This window comes from Oncorhynchus gorbuscha, unplaced genomic scaffold (assembly GCF_021184085.1).
Source record: "Oncorhynchus gorbuscha isolate QuinsamMale2020 ecotype Even-year unplaced genomic scaffold, OgorEven_v1.0 Un_scaffold_1534, whole genome shotgun sequence".
Classification (NCBI taxonomy): Eukaryota; Metazoa; Chordata; class Actinopteri; order Salmoniformes; family Salmonidae; genus Oncorhynchus; species Oncorhynchus gorbuscha.
Genome location: NW_025746282.1, coordinates 53,339 through 68,018, shown reverse-complemented (window position 1 = coordinate 68,018; position 14,680 = coordinate 53,339).

Genomic DNA, 14,680 nt, shown 5'->3' with positions numbered 1-14,680 from the left:
ATAATCATATAAGCCAATTACAATATCACTCACACTGTATGACATACAGATGTAGGATCTTAATTTGATCACTCTGTTGTAGGAGAACTAAACATATAGTGTATTTGAGGTTAAAAAAAGCTTATTTCACTTGATTTTCCCTTATGAAAAATGTATCAACCCTTACAAAAATGTTAATTCATCATAATCCACATAGTAATTCACATTTTCTGTTGCTGCAGGATTATTTTCTTGCTGTAGCAAACTGGCTCAAATTAAGATCCTTTATCTGTACTCCTACTATGTGTTATATGTATGATAAGGAAACTGTGCAAAAAATAAATAGGAAATCCTATTTCTACAGAATTACATTTCCTCTTTAATGCACTTTGTCCAATTAAACATGTATTTTCTGTGCAGAAATTATATTCATACGATGAATAACCTTTGTGACCTTCTAATCTCTAATCCACTTAATAATAATAATCAAAAATACTTCCGTCCCAAAGGGCACTATATTTCACATAGTGCTCTGGTTAAAAGAAGTGTGCTGTATCGGAAACAGGGTGCCATTTGGGATGGAAACATTTGATGTCTGACATTCTCTAACACACATTTCTTCTCCTGAAGAAAGCAAGGGCTTCACCTATCGTACATTATGCATTTACCACTATGGTCTATATATCATTTTACCCCTCTTCCTGTTATCATAGAAAACCTCTCAACCCGGTCACAAATGATGTGCTTACACATTTTGTATGATGAACGGAAACACATAGCAAGTCAATGAGGTCATGAATCTTAACAACCAAGCCTTGACATTCTAGATGTCATGCATTGAGCTACAGTAGTGTATTGATATCTCTGCCTCTGTTGGCTGTGCTACACAACCTAGGGTGTGTATTAAACAAACAATTCTCTGGTACCAGCACAGTCTATTCCTGGTCTGAATAGCCCACCACCACCACCCACTGACTGTACAGTACAAGACAGAAGGGAGATGTGGGTCCAGTCACCTGGGCAATGCCAGGTGTGCTCTCATTCCTAATGTGAACAAACCAAAGCATAGACCTGAACCACATCAGAGAGGTTCCCCCTCGAGTCCTTTTAGCCTCCTTGGCTCTCTACCATCCACTCAGTCCAAAAGATGTCGGTGTTGACAAGGCCCTATCCCAGCTGTTTGTGGTACTATACAGGCAACAGGGTGCCATTTGGGACACAGTCATGGTCTTTCTTGTGTTGAACTGCAAGTCTCTCCAGAGATGTTCTCTCCAGAGATGTCCAGGCTCTGTCTGGGCCACTCAAGGACATTCAGAGACTTGTCACAAAGCCACTCCTGCGTTGTCTTGGCTGTGTGCTTAGGGTCGTTGTCCTGTTGGAAGGTGAACCTTCACCACAGTCTGAGGTCCTGAACACTCTGGAGCAGGTTTTCATCAAAGAGCTTTCTGTACTTTGCTCTGTTCATCTTTCCCTCCATCCTGACGAGTCTCCCAGTCACTGCCGCTGAAAAACATCCCCACAGCATGATGCTGCCACCACTGTAGGGATGGTGCCAGGTTTCCTCCAGACATGATGCTTGCCATTCAGGCCAAAGAGTTCAATCTTGTTTTCATCAGACCAGAAAATCTTGATTCTCATGTTCTAAGAGTCTTTTGGTGCCCTTTGGCAAACTCAAGCAGGCTGTCATGTGCTTTTACTGAGGAGTGGCTTCCATCTGACCTCTCTACCATAAAGGCCTGATTGGTGGAGTGTTGCAGGGATGGTTGTCCATCTGGAAAGTTCTCCCATCTCCACAGAGGAACTCTGGAGCTCTGTCAGAGTGACCATTGGGTTCTTGGTCACCTCCTTGACCAATTCCCTTCTCCCCAGATTGCTCAGTTTGGCCTGGCAGCCAGCTCTAGGAAAAGTCTTGGTGATTCAAACTTCTTCCATTTAACAATGATGGAGGCCACTGTGTTCTTGGGAACCTTCAATCCTACAGAAATATTTTGGTATCCATGCCCAGATTTGTGTCTCAACACAATCCTGTCTTAAAGCTCTACGGACAATTCCTTTGACCTTGTGGTTTTTGTTTTTGCTCTGACATGCACTGTCCACTGTGGGACCTTATATAGACAGGTGTGTGCCTTTCCAAATCATGTCCAATCAATTTAATTCATCACAGGTGGACTCCATTCAAGTTGTGAAACATCTCAGGGATGATCAATGGAAACAGGATGCACCTGAGTTCAATATCGAGTCTCATAGCAAAAGGTCTGAATACTTATGTAAATAAGATATTTCTTCTTGCAAAAATGTCTAAAAACCTGTTTTTTCGCTTTGTCATTATGGGGTATTGTATGTAGATTGATGAATAAGTACTTTTAGAGTAAGGCTGCAAGGTAACAACATGTGGAAAAAGTCAAGGGGTCTGAATACTTTCGAATTAACTCTACATAGGACATTTGAAAAACAAAATTGACAGGACAAATTATAATTTGATCGTAGCGGGAACAGAGAAAGATGTGCTCCTTGATGGAGTGTGGTAGCATATATGGACATATTTCCCGTTTAAAAGACCGTGACATTTATTAATACACTTCATTTGAATGTCTTTGCTTACTGCTCCTATTACCAGACATTATATAAATATATAGGGCTCTATTCAATCCGCATCGCGGAATTTCAGCTTCTCGGCGTGATTGAAATTGAAAGGCAACGCTCACACTTTTTAGCGGAGGCTGCATTCAGGTTAAACGGAAATTCAACAGTCAATAGGAAATGACCTTAACGTTTTCTATTGCGGAATCCTTAACCCTTCAGCTTTATGATTGAATAGAGCCAATAGCCTCAGATTCATGGACGTGTCAAATCAGACTTTAACTGCTTAAATGAAGCTTGTCTGGAGCCCTGTGTAATTACATATAGACGGATGTGCACATATGTGCTAGAGCAGACTAAAACAAGGACATTCATTCTCAGTATGATATGTGCCAGAGCAGACTAAAACAAGGACATTCATTCTCAGTATGATATGTGCTAGAGCAGACTAAAACAAGGACATTCATTCTCAGTATGATATGTGCCAGAGCAGACTAAAACAAGGACATTCATTCTCAGTATGATATGTGCCAGAGCAGACTAAAACAAGGACATTCATTCTCAGTATGATATGTGCCAGAGCAGACTAAAACAAGGACATTCATTCTCAGTATGATATGTGCCAGAGCAGACTAAAACAAGGACATTCATTCTCAGTATGATATGTGCCAGAGCAGACTAAAACAAGGACATTCATTCTCAGTATGATATGTGCCAGAGCATTCATTCTCAGTATGATATGTGCTAAAACAAGGACATTCATTCTCAGTATGATATGTGCCAGAGCAGACTAAAACAAGGACATTCATTCTCAGTATGATATGTGCCAGAGCAGACTAAAACAAGGACATTCATTCTCAGTATGATATGTGCCAGAGCAGACTAAAACAAGGACATTCATTCTCAGTATGATATGTGCCAGAGCAGACTAAAACAAGGACATTCATTCTCAGTATGATATGTGCCAGAGCAGACTAAAACAAGGACATTCATTCTCAGTATGATATGTGCCAGAGCAGACTAAAACAAGGACATTCATTCTCAGTATGATATGTGCCAGAGCAGACTAAAACAAGGACATTCATTCTCAGTATGATATGTGCCAGAGCAGACTAAAACAAGGACATTCATTCTCAGTATGATATGTGCCAGAGCAGACTAAAACAAGGACATTCATTCTCAGTATGATATGTGCCAGAGCAGACTAAAACAAGGACATTCATTCTCAGTATGATATGTGCCAGAGCAGACTAAAACAAGGACATTCATTCTCAGTATGATATGTGCCAGAGCAGACTAAAACAAGGACTTCATTCTCAAACAAGGACATTCATTCTCAGTATGATATGTGCCAGAGCAGACTAAAACAAGGACATTCATTCTCAGTATGATATGTGCCAGAGCAGACTAAAACAAGGACATTCATTCTCAGTATGATATGTGCCAGAGCAGACTAAAACAAGGACATTCATTCTCAGTATGATATGTGCCAGAGCAGACTAAAACAAGGACATTCATTCTCAGTATGAATGCTTTATCTATCGCTCTAATATATATATTTATACCCTGTCAGCAATGTGCTGCTTGACTGGGTCTTAGTAAAGCCCTTCAACAGTACTGTGATAGTTGACTGAGTCTTAGCAAAGCCCTTCAACAGTACTGTGATAGTTGACTGAGTCTTAGCAAAGCCCTTCAACTGTACTGTGATAGTTGACTGAGTCTTAGCAAAGCCCTTCAACTGTACTGTGATAGTAGACTGAGTCTTAGCAAAACCCTTCAACTGTACTGTGATAGTTGACTGAGTCTTAGCAAAGCCCTTCAACTGTACTGTGATAGTTGACTGAGTCTTAGCAAAGCCATTCAACTGTACTGTGATAGTTGGCTGAGTCTGAGCAAAGCCCTTCAACTGTACTGTGATAGTTGACTGAGTCTTAGCAAAGCCATTCAACTGTACAGGACAAAAACTGCTGATGCACACAAAATCTAAATGAGAAATACCCCTCTTCTCTTCTCTGGTCTCCAGTATCAGAAGGGGTATCCTCCCTGCATCCTCCACCATGTGAGCTTCAGTTGAGTTCCATGAGGATATGTTCCTTTTTGTTCTTCCAAAGCCACCAGGAATGGGCAGGTGTCCTCCCATCCTTCTCTTTGAGAATCCATAACTGACCATGTCTACTACATTTATAGTCTGCGTCTCAAATTGTACCCTATTCCCTATATAGTGCACTACTTTTGATCAGGGTTCATAGTGCTATGTATATGGAGTAGGGTGCCATTTGGGACGCACAGATAGACTACACAGCACAATCATCTCTTCTCAAATTTCTAGTGTTTTTTCAAATGTTTATCCACACTGCCCCTACTCGGATGGTAATAAAGCGCCCAACCTTCTCCCCTATCCTCCCATCCTATCATCTCTTCCTCCGCCTCAAACTTCTCCCACCTATCTCCTGATTCTCCTCCCTCAACCCTCCTCTCCCTCTCTGCATCCCTTGACTCTCTATGTCCCCTATCCTCCAGGCCGGCTCGGTCTGTATATGTTTTGTTAGTTATACTATTTTGATATTGAGTACTGCAGGGCTTGCAAGTTAAGCATTTCACTGAACAGGTGCATGTGACAAATAAAAACTTGAAACATTCATCTAACTGCTTTTTACTGGAGGAACAAAACAAAGACTTCATCACTAGAGCCTTGTTTTAAAGTCTCCTTCTTAACCAGACAGATCAGCTAGTCTTTAGAAGGGCTGTCCCTCAGCGGTTATGGGCTGAGGAGGAACGTCAGCTGCACAATGAATACAAATGCATCCGATACATCATTTTCCTCCAGATGGGGAGTCAGATACGCTGTCACCGCAGTCAGGCCAGAGTGTCCAAGGGGAATGGAAGGGGAACGGGGGTGTTTAGGTATCCTCAAGCAGCAGACACCTGTCATTAACTCCTATATCCCCAAAGGTATTGGTTTGCTGCTGTGGCCCTTTATGCCAAAGGTGATCGTGTGTCAGGTTGGCTGCATCGCCGGTTGCTGAGAGTAACAAATGGATATTGTCATAAGCAGATAAATTACTAAAATCCCATAAAATGACAACATTACTAAGGCAGAGGATAACATCTGATGCATGCTAAGTGTACTGGTCTCACTATGAGTCAAGTAGGGTGTGTTTACCACAGTTCTGACAAGGCATTATGTTATTACGTAATTCATATTATTTGTGAGATAAACAAGTGGGTTTATGTGAATTAAACTGTGAAGGGCTCTCTGAGTCTCTTGGCAAGATCGAGTGCTATGGGAAACACCACCCACCCAATAGTTTGTCTGAGGAAACACTACCCACCCAATAGTTTGTCTGAGGAAACACTACCCACCCAATAGTTTGTCTGAGGAAACACTACCCACCCAATAGTTTGTCTGAGGAAACACTACCCACCCAATAGTTTGTCTGAGGAAACACTACCCACCCAATAGTTTGTCTGAGGAAACACTACCCACCCAATAGTTTGTCTGAGGAAACACTACCCACCCAATAGTTTGTCTGAGGAAACACTACCCACCCAATAGTTTGTCTGAGGAAACACTACCCACCACTACCCACCAATAGTTTGTCTGAGGAAACACTACCCACCCAATAGTTTGTCTGAGGAAACACTACCCACCCAATAGTTTGTCTGAGGAAACACTACCCACCCAATAGTTTGTCTGAGGAAACACTACCCACCCAATAGTTTGTCTGAGGAAACACTACCCACCCAATAGTTTGTCTGAGGAAACACTACCCACCCAATAGTTTGTCTGAGGAAACACTACCCACCCAATAGTTTGTCTGAGGAAACACTACCCACCCAATAGTTTGTCTGAGGAAACACTACCCACCCAATAGTTTGTCTGAGGAAACACTACCCACCCAATAGTTTGTCTGAGGAAACACTACCCACTCAATAGTTTGTCTGAGGAAACACTACCCAGTGGAGGATGAGGAATAGTTTGTCTGAGGAAACACTACTCACCCAATAGTTTGTCTGAGGGAAACACTACCCAAACACTCTGTCCAGTTTGTCAGACTCAGTGTCTGAGGATGAGGATGAGGAGGAGTAGTCTGTGAGCAGACTCAGTGGAGGATGAGGAGGAGTAGTCTGTGAGCAGACTCAGTGGAGGATGAGGAGGAGTAGTCTGTGAGCAGACTCAGTGGAGGATGAGGAGGAGTAGTCTGTGAGCAGACTCAGTGGAGGATGAGGAGGAGTAGTCTGTGAGCAGACTCAGTGGAGGATGAGGAGGAGTAGTCTGTGAGCAGACTCAGTGGAGGATGAGGAGGAGTAGTCTGTGAGCAGACTCAGTGGAGGATGAGGGAGGAGTAGTCTGTGAGCAGACTCAGTGGAGGATGAGGAGGAGTAGTCTGTGAGCAGACTCAGTGGAGGATGAGGAGGAGTAGTCTGTGAGCAGACTCAGTGGAGGATGAGGAGGAGTAGTCTGTGAGAAGACTCAGTGGAGGATGAGGAGGAGTAGTCTGTGAGCAGACTCAGTGGAGGATGAGGAGGAGTAGTCTGTGAGCAGACTCAGTGGAGGATGAGGAGGAGTAGTCTGTGAGCAGACTCAGTGGAGGATGAGGAGGAGTAGTCTGTGAGCAGACTCAGTGGAGGATGAGGAGGAGTAGTCTGTGAGCAGACTCAGTGGAGGATGAGGAGGAGTAGTCTGTGAGCAGACTCAGTGGAGGATGAGGAGGAGTAGTCTGTGAGCAGACTCAGTGGAGGATGAGGAGGAGTAGTCTGTGAGCAGACTCAGTGGAGGATGAGGAGGAGTAGTCTGTGAGCAGACTCAGTGGAGGATGAGGAGGAGTAGTCTGTGAGCAGACTCAGTGGAGGATGAGGAGGAGTAGTCTGTGAGCAGACTCAGTGGAGGATGAGGAGGAGTAGTCTGTGAGCAGACTCAGTGGAGGATGAGGAGGAGTAGTCTGTGAGCAGACTCAGTGGAGGAAGAGGAGGAGTAGTCTGTGAGCAGACTCAGTGGAGGAAGAGGAGGAGTAGTCTGTGAGCAGACTCAGTGAGACACAAGGATATCATTACTACTCTTAAGAGGAGGAGGAGGAGTAGTCTGTGAGCAGACTCAGTGGAGGAGAGGAGGAGTAGTCTGTGAGCAGACTCAGTGGAGGAAGAGGAGGAGTAGTCTGTGAGCAGACTCAGTGGAGGAAGAGGAGGAGTAGTCTGTGAGCAGACTCAGTGGAGGAAGAGGAGGAGTAGTCTGTGAGCAGACTCAGTGGAGGAGGAGGAGGAGTAGTCTGTGAGCAGACTCAGTGGAGGAGAGGAGGAGGAGTAGTCTGCCAGACCCAGGTGGAGGAAATGGAGGAGCCCTTTGTCTCAAATGGCAGACTCATTGGAGGAAGAGGAGGAGTATTTTGAGCAGACTAACTGGAGGGAGGAGGATATTTACAGACTCTTGGAGGATTAAGTAACACTGTGAGCAGACTCAGTGGAGCCACAGGAGGATATCATGTAGCAGACTCATTGGAGTCTAACTATAGAGACACAAGAGATATCATTACTACCCTCTTAATTAACACAGTCTAACTAGCAGACCAGTGGAGGATATCATTGCTACTCTCTTAATTAACACAGTCTAACTATAGATAGGACAAGGATATCATTACTACCCTCTTAAGTAACACAGTCTAACTATAGAGACCACAAGGATATCATAGTCTGTGACAGACTCTTAATTAACACAGTCTAACTATAGAGACACAAGGATATCATTACAACCCTCTTAATTAACACAGTCTAACTATAGGCACAAGGATATCATTACTACTCTCTTAATTAACACAGTCTAACTATAGAGCCACAAGGATATCATTACTACTCTCTTAATTAACACAGTCTAACTATAGATACACAAGGATATCATTACTACCCTCTTAATTAAGTAACACAGTCTAACTATAGAGCCACAAGGATATCATTACTACCCTCTTAATTAACACAGTCTAACTATAGATACACAAGGATATCATTACTACTCTCTTAATTAACACAGTCTAACTATAGAGCCACAAGGATATCATTGCTACTCTCTTAATTAACACAGTCCAACTATAGATACACAAGGATATCATTACTACTCTCTTAATTAACACAGTCTAACTATAGATACACAAGGATATCATTACTACCCTCTTAATTAACACAGTCTAACTATAGAGTCACAAGGATATCATTACTACCCTCTTAATTAACACAGTCTAACTATAGATACACAAGGATATCATTACTACTCTCTTAATTAACACAGTCTAACTATAGAGCCACAAGGATATCATTACTACCCTCTTAATTAACACAGTCTAACTATAGAGTCACAAGGATATTATGTCTTAGATGTGGTAGACCATGTGCTGACTTAATCAAGTACCAAAAGTACACTTAGTGCACAAAACATTAAGAACACCTTCCTAATATTGAGTTGTCCCCTCGGAACAGCCTCAATTCATCGGGGCATGGACTCTACAAGGTGTCGAAAGCGTTCCACAGGGATGCTGGCCCATGTTGACTCCATTGCTTCCTACATTTGGGTCAAGTTGGCTGAATGTCCTTTGGGTGGTGGACGATTCTTGATACACACAGGAAATTGTTGAGTGTGGAAAAACCCAGCAGCGTTGCAGATCTTGACACAAACCAAGTGCACCTGGCACCTACTGTGCTACCATACCCCGTTAAAAGGCACTTCTATATGTAGTCTTGTCCATTCACCATCTGAATGGCACACAGACACAATCCATGTCTCAATTGTCTCAAGGCTTAAAAATCCTTCTTTAACGCGTCTCCTCCCCTTCATCTACACTGACTGAAGTGGATTTAACAAGTGACATCAATAAGGGATCATGGCTTTCACCTGGATTCACCTGGTCAGTCTATATCATGGAAAGAGCAGGTGTTCATAATGTTTTATATATTTAGTCTATACCATAACTGTGTGTTAAAATGGCAGTGAGGATGATTGAATCAAAATCAGATTAGGGAGTTAAAATAGATTTCTGTGTGAACATTTTTGGGTGTAAAACATCCATCTTGGATACATGTTCCTAAAATGACATACCAAGCATTCTTACATAAAGTGTTTATCCCTGTAATGGCATGAGTCTAGATACGCCAAGCCATTCCTCAACACTTAGTATTGGAGTGAATGTGAGACTGTATCTTTCCTCCAGTGAATAACTACATTTCAGTTATTAAAGACATGCTGCGGTACTGTTGCGACCAGTAAGTATTTTTTTAACCTCCCGCTTTGGGCTGGATGTGTCAATTTGTAGCTCATACATGCATAATTTATGAGCAAAATTAATGTTTTAAGCTCAATTAGCCACAAATTCATAGTTTGAAAGTGACATTTTGTGGAAGATGTGCCGCGTAATTTTCACTACATTTACCCACATGTGAGCCAGCCTCCTAGCTATTTGAGTTTCAGCCAATGAGCTCCATCCCCTCTGCATTTAAGTGACAGCTAGCAAGATGCACCGTGAGAGAGAAAACAATGACATTTCAGAGATGACTGCACTTCAGAGATGACTTTTGTCTCGTGGGCACTACTTTCAGAGATGACTTTTGTCTCGTGGGCACTACTTTCAGAGATGACTTTTGTCTCGTGGGCACTACTTTCAGAGATGACTTTTGTCTCGTGGGCACTACTTTCAGAGATGACTTTTGTCTCGTGGGCACTACTTTCAGAGATGACTTTTGTCTCGTGGGCACTACTTTCAGAGATGACTTTTGTCTCGTGGGCACTACTTTCAGAGATGACTTTTGTCTCGTGGGCACTACTTTCAGAGATGACTTTTGTCTCGTGGGCACTACTTTCAGAGATGACTTTTGTCTCGTGGGCACTACTTTCAGTGGGCACTACTTTCAGAATGACTTTTGTCTGGCACTAAAATGACTTTTGTACTACTTTCAGAATGACTTTTGTCTCTGGGCTAAAAAGTATACAAAAGTAGGGGAGAATATCTTTAAAGACTTCAACAGTAGAAACAGGCTCAGAAAGTGATAGGCTACAGAACATACATCCTAGCACGCCTCTTTTCACTGTGGATGGAGTATCTCCCTGGACACACTCTCTCTCCCTGTGGAGCTTCTCCTTAGGCCTGTCTGGAGACAAACACAATCTAAAGAGACAGGCACTACATATCTAATGGCACCCTATTCCCTATGTAGTGCACTTGTTTTGACCATAGGTCCATGTGTTTAGTCGTTGTATTGCGTTTATACTGGGGTGCCATTTGGAGACACAGAGAGAGAATGTCCTCACCCTCTGCAGCACATCGTTTCTTTAAGAATTCACATCTACAACTTGGGGGTCGGGAACGAAAGACATTACAGTCTGTCTGTCTGTACAGTAGCTTACCACTTTGAACTTATCCTGACACTTGCTGTACTCTGACATGAATATTGAGGCAACACCAGATTCCAGAAAGTACTCATTTATGATTTAAAATGATGGTTTATAATTCATGATTTAAAAACAGAGAAGCATAGAACAGGTGGAGTCATGTCAGGGTGATCATGTGACGTGGGTGCAGGCTAGTCAGGACTGGTGAAGTCACTTCAAAAACTGACTTCCTTATCCATTCTCTTCACCTTCCCTTCCTTATCCCTCCTGGTGAAGGTTTCCTCTCTGAGACAAAGCACCAAGGACAGCAATCTGTGCATCCCAAACGGCACCCTATTCCCTATAAAGTGCACTACTATATAAGGAATAGGGTGCCATTTGGAACGTCCCCACTGACTTCATATACTGATACTGACACAGTTTCTAAGGCAGGGGAGAGAGAGAGAGAAACCAAAACCATCAGGAGCACATAATCCTCGAGATCATTAAATAAACTACACAAAGTACAACAGTGCTAGTGTGCAAGTGCAGTTTCAAGTTCCCTGGTTACAGTACATCAATGGTCTAAGACCGTAATCTAACCCTGCTGTGTTCACTGGTTACAGTACATCATTGGTCTAAGACCGTAATCTAACCCTGCTGTGTTCACTGGTTACAGTACATCATTGGTCTAAGACCGTAATCTAACCCTGCTGTGTTCACTGGTTACAGTACATCATTGGTCTAAGACCGTAATCTAACCCTGCTGTGTTCACTGGTTACAGTACATCACTGGTCTAAGACCGTAATCTAACCCTGCTGTGTTCACTGGTTACAGTACATCACTATAATAATAATAATAATAATAATATATGCCATTTAGCAGACGCTTTTATCCAAAGCGACTTACAGTCATGTGTGCATACATTCTACGTATGGGTGGTCCCGGGAATCGAACCCACTACCCTGGCGTTACAAGCGCCATGCTCTACCAACTGAGCTACAGAAGGACCACTGGTCTAAGACCATCATCTAACCCTGCTGTGTTCACTTGGCTATAAAGTTGTGTCTCTCCTGGGTTTGAAACAGCCCAATGCTCCTCCAAGGAAGTTATTTTGAATAAGCGTTACATGGAGAAAGTCAGATCTCTCTGAAATGTGGGGAGAGATACCTTCTCATACCCTCTCAAACCCTCTCCTACCCTCTCATACCCTCTCATACCCTCTTATACCCTCTCAATTGGCGTCTTGGTTTTATCTTAACAGCTCTTCAACTGACAGGTAGGCTATTTAAAGAGTGCATGGTTGGTGGAGGAATTGACCTTCAAATCAATGGATTTTGCAGTCAAAAGTCTAATTTTGTTTGTCAAACAGGTAGGCTTACCTCCTTTTTCTTAAATAGGAAGAAATAGGCTTCAACACAAAGCCCTCTTGTTGTTAGTAAAGTCTAATTCAAATGAAGATGGTTTAAATGAATTATGCCTACTTGAATTTGCCGTCTTTCAGCACTCTGAGCTCTCCATTTCTGATTGATTGTGCTGCGGCTGCTGCTTCAAGTTTCAGCACCACGATGTGAGTTACTTGAATCTGTCTTATTGTGATGTCAATAACTCTGATAAAGACATCATGGGTAAGAAACATATTGTTTTTAATCAAATCATTTATAGTAGTGGCAAGCTATCAAAGTTGACCTCCGGTCGTCCTCATGATCTTCACACTCTCCTTCTCAAACTGAACAGAACATAGGCAATTGGATAGTCCACATGCAAGGCCTTGTTAGTCTGTGTCCCGAAGATAAATCCATCCCTGACCAGAATAATCACCTCTGAAAGCTCATGACAGCCCCTGAGAGTTTAGCACCTGTGAGGATCCACTCCAGCATTCAATTGGGTATATTGTTGGGTAATATTGCACACTGCCTGAAGCAATCCCAATTGACAGCTTTACTTTGAGATTTGTTGTACTTGACATCCCAGAGTGACATTGACCTCTGCTGGCCATGAGAGTCATTGCAGGTGAATTTGCCTCCAATTATATTACAAAAAAAAGAGTGTTGAGATAATTGCCACAGCCTGATCTCCTCCTGTTCTTCCTCTTTCCTCTTCCTCTCTCTACCCCTCTCTCTCTCTGTCTATCTTTCTATCTCTCCCTCTTCATCTCTCTCTCTCTTTTTGCTCTTCATCTCTCTCTCTCTCTCTCTCTCTCTCTCTCTCTCTCTCTCTCTCTCTCTCTCTCTCTCTCTCTCTCTCTCTCTCTCTCTCTCTCTCTCTCTCTCTCTCTCTCTCTCTCTCTCTCTCTCTCTCTCTCTCTCTCTCTCTCTCTCTCCTCTCTCTCTCTCTCTCTCTCTCTCTCTCTCTCTCTCTCTCTCTCTCTCTCTCTCTCTCTCTCTCTCTCTCTCTCTCTCTCTCTCTCTCTCTCTCTCTCTCTCTCTCTCTCTCTCTCTCTCTCTCTCTCTCTCTCTCTCTCTCTCTCTCTCTCTCTCTCTCTCTCTCTCTCTCTCTCTCTCTCTCTCTCTCTCTCTCTCTCTCTCTCTCTCTCTCTCTCTCTCTCTCTCTCTCTCTCTCTCTCTCTCTCTCTCTCTCTCTCTCTCTCTCTCTCTCTCTCTCTCTCTCTCTCTCTCTCTCTCTCTCTCTCTCTCTCTCTCTCTCTCTCTCTCTCTGTCTCTCTCTCTCTCTCTCTCTCTCTCTCTCTCTCTCTCTCTCTCTCTCTCTCTCTCTCTCTCTCTCTCTCTCTCTCTCTCTCTCTCTCTCTCTCTCTCTCTCTCTCTCTCTCTCTCCTCTCTCTCTCTCTCTCTCTCCTGTCTCTCTGTCTCTGTCTCTCTCTCCTCTCTCTCTCTCTCTCTCTCTCTCTCTCTCTCTGTCTCTCTCTCTCTCTCTGTCTCTCTGTCTCTCTCTCTCTCTCTCTCTCTCTCTCTCTCTCTCTCTCTCTCTCTCTCTCTCTCTCTCTCTCTCTCTCTCTCTCTCTCTCTCTCTCTCTCTCTCTCTCTCTCTCTCTCTCTCTCTCTCTCTCTCTCTCTCTCTCTCTCTCTGTCTCTCTGTCTCTCTCTCTCTCTCTCTGTCTCTCTCTCTCTCTCTCTCTCTCTCTCTCTCTCTCTCTCTCTCTCCCTCTCTCTCTCTCTCTCTCTCTCTCTCTCTCTCTCTCTCTCTCTCTGTCTCTCTCTCTCTCTCTCTCTCTCTCTCTCTCTCTCTCTCTCTCTCTCTCTCTCTCTCTCTCTCTCTCTCTCTCTCTCTCTCTCTCTGTGATATAGAGTGGTGGCACTAGGCCTACTTCCTACTTCCTGATTAATTGGGGACGGGGCTTCACCTGTGGTTCTATTTCTGAACATCCTGTCTTCTCTCCAGCGGTCAAAATGCTCAGTAAGATCCCGTCAGCAGAATCTCTAATGCCTTATGCCAGTATGGGAGCCAAGATCTGGGAAATTTTGCCATTAAATATGCACAAGATCCACAAGGGACAGGCAGTATGAATACTATTAGAGTCATGAGGTAGCCTATGATCTGGGAAAGAATCCAACTAGAACATTAACTCAGGAAGGTTGAAATGGTGCCTTTATTAATATTGTTAGAGTCATGAGGCAGCCTATTCTTCTTTATTTATGGAGGGGATTAACTGGGACTGGGTAGGGTCAGAGGCAGACCTGTTCGGTGCTTGGCAGTGAGGGGCGTTTTGGAGCCTCTTCCTGGATGAAACGTAGTGCCGTACATGAACTGTATACTGACTGTCGTTTATGATGCTGCGTTCATGTGCTCTCAGAATTATTGGAAATTTACGGAAC